Source organism: Scardinius erythrophthalmus, assembly GCF_964197995.2.
Source record: "Scardinius erythrophthalmus genome assembly, chromosome: 14".
Classification (NCBI taxonomy): domain Eukaryota; kingdom Metazoa; phylum Chordata; class Actinopteri; order Cypriniformes; family Leuciscidae; genus Scardinius; species Scardinius erythrophthalmus.
This window is the reverse complement of record NC_138234.1, coordinates 38,038,617-38,047,540: the sequence shown is the minus strand read 5'-3', so window position 1 is coordinate 38,047,540 and position 8,924 is coordinate 38,038,617.

The following is an 8,924-nucleotide window of genomic DNA, read 5'->3' as shown; positions in this document are numbered from 1 at the left end:
TACCATCACCTTTTATCAATTTAACGCATCCTTGTTGAATTAAAGTACTAATTTCTTAAAAAAAAAAAAAAAGTTATTGTTCCCAAACTTTTGAACGGTACTTTCTACCACTGTGATTTGAATTACACAATCACTCACCCTATGTTCAATGTCAGTAAGGCATTCCATTTGAATATACCTGCTCCTCCTCAAATACAACCGGTGGTGGAGGTGGAATTGCCATAAAATCATCTGGATCGCCAGGCTGGTCTTGTATTGCAAATTTTTCTTTTTCTTCTTCTGAATCGATATAAAGTCCACTAAAAGTGTCAATCATTTCATTCACTGGATCTCTCATCTGGATGAATGCTTCATCAGAGAAATCCACACCGGACACAATCTCATCCCTATCTATTTTTAGACTATTATTTAGTGATACACCCTTTAGGTTCAGGTATATCTTAGTCCCTGTTCGGGCGCCATAACTTTTCTCTTTTTGTTTTTCGATTTAGCTACTAATGAGGGTTTATCACATAGATCAAAAAACTTGCTTAATGAACTTGAGCAAACATTCTACCGTTTTTTTAGGTGTTTTATTCCCCCAATGCTGGCACTTTCTAATAATAGTTTAAATGAAGTACTAGAAAAACACTGTCTTTGATTTCACAAAAAAAAAATCATCTTAAAGTTCTTATCTGTGATGAAGTTCTGTCCCGTGAAAAAAATGAAGTTATGCAACCTGAAGAAAAACATTGAGTGTGCTGAAATATGTTGCTCTGAATAAAAACATTGAGTGCGTTAAAATATTTCTCTCTTCTTTAGCATTGTCCATTTCGTCTGGAGAAAAAAACAAAAACAAATCCACTCCGCTACAGCATTCTTTTTAACCCATCCTAACTTATGCTTGCTTCCCAATTCACCCTAGGACGTGAATTAAATATCAGTTCTTACATTGAGCTTAAAACCAAACGGTTTCTCAACAAGTACAAGTTTTGAGGTAGCCACCAAGAAACACAAGTTCCCACTACCCCAAACTGACTTCCTTCTTCATGTCAGCTTTCACCTTATATGCTAAACAGGTGAGCCTATATAGCACCCTCTAATGCCTCGTAGTATAACTACACCATTCCATTCTTACATGAATGTGAGAGAAAAAAAAACTGTTACAGATATTTCACTCTATTACACTCTAAAATCAAAAGGAGAGTGTACCCGGGCACGGACATTGAGGACGGCACGAGGTTTATTAAAACAAGGTTCCCAAAAGAGGTGATTTCCCTGCCATACAGCACAAAACTGGAGACGTCAGAAAGACCACAATATATCCGGGTGATGCACAGCCACCAAGTGAAGACCTGTCGGCTGTGCATGAGCCCAGAGCATCTGGTAAAAGACTGTCCGGAATTCAGGTGCTATAAGTGCGAGGAAAGGGGCCAGTTTGCGAGGAACTGTACCGCAGTCAAGTGCCCGGAGTGCCAGGAGGTTTTAAATAAATGTGAGTACTGGATGGAGAACGAGGAGGAAGAAGGAGATGAAGAGGAGCAAGTGGACGGGCAAATGCAGGAAAGAAACAATGAGGAGGAACAAGAGGCAGAAATAGTGGAAATGCAACAAAAAGAAACCGAAGAGGGGAGAAGCAAACACAAAAAGAGGATGTAACATGGACACCAATGGACTTATCTGCAAGCATGAATGATTTGCTGGACAAAATTGAAAAAGGGGGACAAGAGAGGAATTATTGTGATGAAACTGACAGTGAAGAGGACGAGAGAATGGAGGTGGAGGAAAACGACATACTGGGGAGAGGAAGAATAAGAAGATCAACAAAGGTAACAGCAAATGTGGGACAAGTTAAAAAAAGAGTGGTCAAGAAAGGAGTGGTGAAATGCATAAAAAGATGGGGAGGGAAGCTAAAAGGGTGGGAGGAGGAAGACTGAAATGATGAGTTTTAAGTATTTATTTTATTCTTAATGGTTTTAAGTTTTGTGACATTTAATGCTAGAGGACTACTGAACTGTGAAAAGTTTGAAAAAGTGAAAAAAATGACGATTGTGTTGCAGGAAACAAATTGGAAAGAAGGGGTTATGAATGATTTTAAAAAGAGGTGGAATGGAGGAATTTTATATAATAATGGAGATGGAAAGCTTGGAAGGGGAGTTGCTTTTTTAATGAGAGAAGAATTATTTAAGTTGAGTAAGATTATTTTTAAAGATAGAGTAGGGAAATGTATAGCGATTGAAATGAGACATGAAGGAAAAGAACTGGTACTGGTAAAAGTACATGCACCATCAGAGGAGAAGGAAAAGAAGGAGTTTTTCAACAGTTTAAGAAATCTTATTACAAAGTATAAGATCATTTTAATAATGGGAGATTTTAACACAGTTTTTAGTAAATTAGATATGGCAGAGGGGATGGTATTCAAAACAGATACTGGGAGAAAAGAGTTAAAACTGCTAATGGAAGAAAACAACATGATAGATGTATGGAGGGAGAGGAATGAAAAGAAAAAGGAGTACTCAAGGAGACAGATGGTGAAGAATTTTATATGCCAAACCAGAATTGATTTTGCTTTAAGTACAAGGAATTTGGAGAATTGTATAGAGCAAATGCGGTATGAGGAAACAAGTTTAAGTGATCAGAAATTCGTTTTTATAAAGATGGATTTTAATGCAGTGAAAAGAGGGCCAGGGACATGGATTTTAAACACAGAAGTGCTTATAGAAAAGGAAAAAGAAAATGGAATGTATGAAGAAGATAAGAGAATATGGTGGGAAATGTTAAATATATAGTGAAAAAATATTCAATCAAGTACTGTGGTTTAATACAAAGAAGTAAAATGGCAAAAGAAAAAGAAATAAGGGAAGAGCTAGGAAGGGAATTAAATAAGGATAAAAATGACATTCAAAAAATGAAAGAGATAGAAGGGAATTTGAAAGAAAGTGAAGAAAGGAAACATAAAGGGGCAATGTTAAGAAGCGAGGGGAAATACATAGTAGATGGAGAAAAATGTATAAAATTTTTCTTTGATCTAGAAAAATGAAAGGGGAAAACTGAAACAATAAAAAAAAAAGGAGAATGGAGAAGTAGTGGATGAGAAGGAGGGAATTCTGAAAGAAATGAAGCTATATTATGAGAAACTTTTTAGTACAGAAGGCGTAAAAGAACAGGAGAAAGATGAGTTACTGGGACAAATAAAGACAAGAGTAGGAGAAGAAGACAAAAAAGAGTGTGATCAAGAAATTATGGAAGAAGAGATAGAAAAAGTAATAAGTGAATGAATAGAAAGAAAAGCCCAGGAATAGACGGTTTGGGGAGTGAATTTTATGTAGCTTTTAAAGGTATTTTAAGTAATATTTTAAAAGAGGTGTATGAGGACATTTTTAAGAAAGGTGAAATGAATCAAAGAATGGGTATAGGATTAATGAAGTTGGTATATAAAAGGAAAGGAGAAAGAATGGACTTGAAAAATTACAGACCGATTACAATGCTGAATACAGACCTAAAAATCGTAGCAAAAATACTAGCAAACAGACTGAAGAGAGTGATTCCAAACATAATAAAGACAAATCAAGCATATGGGGTAACAGGGAGGGACATAGCAGGCACAAGAAGTAGCATAAGATATATTATTAGATACATGAAAGAAAAAAAGAAAAAAAGAAAAAGGGATATGTGATTAGTCTTGATTTTGAAAAGGCATTTGACAGGGGTGGAACATGAGTATTTATTTGGAATTTTTTATAAAGGTGCAATAACTAAGATCAAATGCAATGGGTTTTTAACAGAGTGTTTTAAAATAACAAGATCTATAAGACAAGGATGCCCCTTGTCAGCACTTTTACACTCACTTGTAGCGGAACCACTAGGGCTAGCTATAAAAAACAGAGAAAATAAGAGGAGTAGGAATTGAAGAAAGTAAGAAAGTGGGAAAAACATTCCAATATGCCGATGACACAACAGTAATAGTTAATGGAGTTGAGAGTGTGAAATTAGTCATGCAAGAAGTACAAAAGTTTTGTAAGACATCAGGAGGGAAAATAAATGAAGAAAAAACTATTTTTATGAGATTTGGGGAAGTGCTGGTTTTAACAAATGATTTTACCTTTAAGGAAGTGGAAGAAATACGTATTTTAGGTATTTTAATGGGGAAAAAAGAATAATGGAAACAATGTGGGAGGAGTTAATGGGTGGAATAGAAAGGAGACTGAATTTTTGGAAGATGATTGGAAAGGGAAGATGAGGGGAAAGGGAAAGTTTCCCCTCTCTCTTTGAAAGGGAAAGTTTTAACTCTGAATGTTTTAATGGTATCTAAACTTTGGTATGTTTTATATGTTTTACCTATGCCGTTGTGGGTGGAGAAAAGGCTGAAGAAATGTTTTTTAAAGGTGAACTAAGTAACTTTTTTACCTTAACCGAACAGCTTCGGAGTCATTGGAATAGTTATATGACTTTTTTCAGGTTGAATGGTGGTCGTCTCGCACCCCCCAAGCGCCTGTGAGCCAAAAAAACACCCTTGGGCCGGCGGGCCGTTTTAAAGGGCACCTATTATGCAAAATTCACTTTTGCATGGTGTTTGAACATAAATGTGTGTTGGTAGTGTGTGAGCAAAACTACCCTAGAATGATAAAAATCCACCCAGTGTTTTTTTTACAATCTCAATAAATCATACGCACTGTCTCAGAATGAGCTGTTCTCAGATTCTGCGCATTGTGACGTAGAATTGCGCACAGGCCCCTCCCACGACTGTTGAGTGTTAAAGTTGAAATATCTTTAATGTCCCCAAGGGGCAATTTGGTTCACAACAAGTAGCCAACACATACACATTCGCACAAAACACATAAAACCATAAGATAATAGGTAGATAAAAACATAAATACACATATACCTATAGTTTATTGAGAAACCCAACAGCTAATGGTACAAATGATTTCAAATATCTGTTGGACCTGGCACGTTTTCGGTAGGTATACCTCCTTCCTGATGGTAGGAGGCAAAATTCAGAGTGTAGTGGGTGAGTGATGTTGACCAAAATGGCCATTGCCCTCTCTGTAGCTCTGGCCTCGTATATATGCTCAATGCTGTTAAGATCAATGCCAATTATTTTCCGACATATGCTTACATTTCTCCCCAATCTATTTTTGTTAGTTACGCTCAAATTGCCAAACCAGCAGATCATAGCAAAGGTTAAAATTGATTCAACAAAGGACGAATAAAAAGCTTTCAGAAGTGATCTATCAACATTAAACCCATTCAACTTTCTTAAGAAAAAAAGTCTCTGATTAGCTTTTTTACATATAGTCTGTATTCGTGTCAAAGTTCAATTTGTCATCTAAAATGACACCCAAATACTTGTATTGGCTTACCACATCTACCGCTATGCCATCAATCAAAGTTGAAGCTGTGGTTGAAGGATTACGGCGAAAGTCAATACACATATCTTTAGTTTTAGAGACATTGAGGTGGAGGTATGAGTCCTTGCACCATGAGATAAAATTGTCCAAAACTGGTCCATGACCCTCCTCGTGATCCTGCAGAAGACTAATTATTACAGTATCATCAGCATACTTAATGATATGCCTTGATTCAAACATACTCTGACAGTCATTGGTGTAAAGCACAAATAAAAGTGGTGACAAAACACACCCTTGAGGTGACCCTGTTGAACACATGAGGACCTTAGATAAAGTGTTATTTACCCTAGTCCTCTGTGGCCTCAAGATTAAAAAATCCACCAGCCAGCAAATTGTACCAAAGTCAATATCAGGAAATTGCAAGAGTCTATGAGCAAGAATATGGGGCTGCATACAGTTGAACGCTGATGTAAAATCAACAAAACACAAGCGTGCATGTGTTGAAAAATAAATGCAAAAATACTGTTCAGAAACAGAGCAAAAATTTTAAGCAATCGGCCGCTGATTTGGTCAGGCCCCTGGCTCTTCCTTATGCTCATCTGCTCAAGAGTCTTCCAGACATCCATCTCTTCAATCAAAATCTTACTTCCCTCAGACTCAATTCTAAATTCAGCCAGATCGTCATTAAGTTCATGGGAGTCAAATCTTAAATAAAACTGATTCAGCTCCTCCACCAAATCAGAGTCAGGTTTGTCAGATGTAACTACCCCTTTTCTCTTATCACTCATTCCCACCATGGCCTTAATCCCTTTCCAAGCACAGTAAGCATTGCCATTCTTCAGTTGATCTTCCACCTTATTCTTAAACTGACTTCTGGCCAATTTTATTTCATTCTTAACCAACCTTTGAGTCTCCTTTTTTTATGTATATCATTCTGTTGAAAAGCTATTTTTTTCTTATTAAGACCGTGCATAAGTGATCTGCTCACCCAGGGTTTATTCACGAGTTCACACTTACAAATAAGTCAGATAGAATAAATGCATATTTGGCGTGCTGTCCGAGGAGAGGGCTCCGGGCTCGGTATTTGGCCCGAACCCAGAGTACTCCCCCCGTATTCCAGGCTGTGAAAGAACAAGCCAAGAGTGAGGAGTCGGGGTGGTGGAGGGATGCTGAAAACTGTCAAGGAAGTTAGATGAGTTGACAGAGTGAATATATATATGCTTCCTCTCATGCTGATAGGGTAGACATGGTAATTGTTTGATGAGTTGATTGATTGCTTGATTATTTGAACGTGCTCCTCCCGAACTTTGTTAATAAAACATCATTTATTGGGGTATAATGTAATCGTCTTTTTTGGAATAATCATTTGCTCACAAAATCTGATATAGCTTGTCACAGTGAGAGTTAATTCGTCTAGATCAGTGCATGAGTCCTTAAAAACGTCCCAATTAGTACTATAAAAGCATCCATTCAATTCTTTAATTGCGCCATCTGTCCATACAGAGACCTCTTTACACTCAGAAGAACCCAGGGGTGACATTGTGTAAGATTTATAGGCATCTTTAACTGTACCATAGCACATATCTAAAATTTTTCCATGTCTAGTAGGACAGCTTACATATTGATAAAAGTGCCCGAGATGTTTCTTAAGACTACACGTATTAAAATCACCAAGTATAAAATGCGGGGCATCGGGGGAAATATTTTGTAAACGGTGAACAAGTTTGGTAATTTCAGCTGCTGCATCTGTCAAATTAGCTCTTGGGTGGATATAAACCAGTGTAATGAAAATTTGAGGAATTTCTCGTGGCAGATAAAACGGACGCAATGAGATAGATAAAAGTTCGATATGTGGGCTACAGATAGATTCCCTTACTATGACAGTTTTGCACCAGCGGGGGTTAACGTATAGACACACGCCCCCTCCTTGTGTTTTACCAGTCAGCTGTGCGTCTCTATCCAATCGAATAGGCTGGCCAAAGCCATCAATTTCAAGATCCTGGTCCAAATCATGTTCTTTTAACCAAGTCTCAGTCAAAGCTATAACACAAGCATTCTTAAACTCCGGTATGAATTTAACATTTGCCTGCAGTTCGTCCACTTTGTTCCTTAATGATTGCACATTTCCAAGGACGACTGAGGGAAGTGGCAGGCGGCGCAATCCAGCTCTGCGTAGCCTCCGTCGCACTCCTCCCCTCCGGCCACGCTTTCTCACCCGTCCTGCTGCCGTCCCCCGCAATCCGGCGACAGACCCACGGTGTCTTCGGCATGCTCCACTGCCTCGTCCGCGGATCCTCACCCCAAGCTCCGTTTGTCGACCGAGGCAAGCAGACCCACATCTGTGAATCTCTGGTGGAATTTCATCGCAAATAGTCCGCAGGGCTGAACCATTGTATTGGATGAGGAAGTCCCCGTTGTACTGCAGTTTAAATGAGACGAGTTGGTTTGACGATGGTTCACAACAGTCCCAAGAGTAAGCAGGCTCATAAGCAACGTGTTGAACAAATCCATGTTAATCACTGAATATTGGAATACTCTTATATTACCGCCGCTATGATAGACGAGATACAAAAACAAACACGACAGATATAGACACACGCGGTATTCTGCTTCTGCTGTATGTCGCCAACGCAAGGCAGCGCCATCTTGACGTAAGCGCCTCAGATGTAAAGTGACAGTTCAGTTTGAGCATAGACCCGCCCTGAGTGAGCTGGACACAGAGTCCGCCATTGTTCGACGCTTGAGCAGCTGTAGACAAGAATGTCTCCTAAGCGATTGTGGTGTGTTGTTGTTGGATGTAAGAATTAACATAGCAGCCTTCATTTACTCTCGTTGTTACTCGAGGATGGATCTGTACTGTTTGTGATCCAGCTTACAGTCTCCGGAGCGACAGGCCTAACGTGACTGACCACGGCAGAGATGAAAGTGAGAGCGCGCACTTTATCACAGCTCATCGAGTCATTTTACGGATATACGGTTTACCAGTTTATTAACCCTCTGAGGTCGACAAACGCGCGGGCGCGTTTTGCTGGATTTTCTCCACATTGTAGCACTATAAACTTAAATTACTCCATGATTTATGGTCATACAGAAAAAAGAAATATAAAAAAAGAATCTGTGATATTTCTCCTTTTGTATGTGTCCACTTACAATCAAATCAAAACAGTGTGCTTTTGTAAAATAAAGAAAATAAACAGGGTGTGCGTTCTGCCTCTCCGTCGCGGTGAACTTTTTTTTCTTGAGCACGTCTATAAACTGAAACAAAACTCAGCGAATACTTGTCACACATTTATGAGCCATATACCTTTATAAACATTTAAGTGTGTACTTTTAAATGATCGCATTCAAAACGAAAACAAATATTCTCTGTTTAAGTAATTTGTATAAAACCAACAAGATGTCCAGCTTCTCAAACGCTTGCTCATTACAGTTAATTTGGCCACGCCCACTCGCACAAAAGATATTCACATGCAAATCTCCACATGGAACGCGGACTCGCTCATTACCTCAACAACAAAACACTTCACTTCACTTTTCGTCGAGTTTGAAAGACGTGCCTGAGCTTACATTGGATTTAGGCTACCTCAGAAGAAG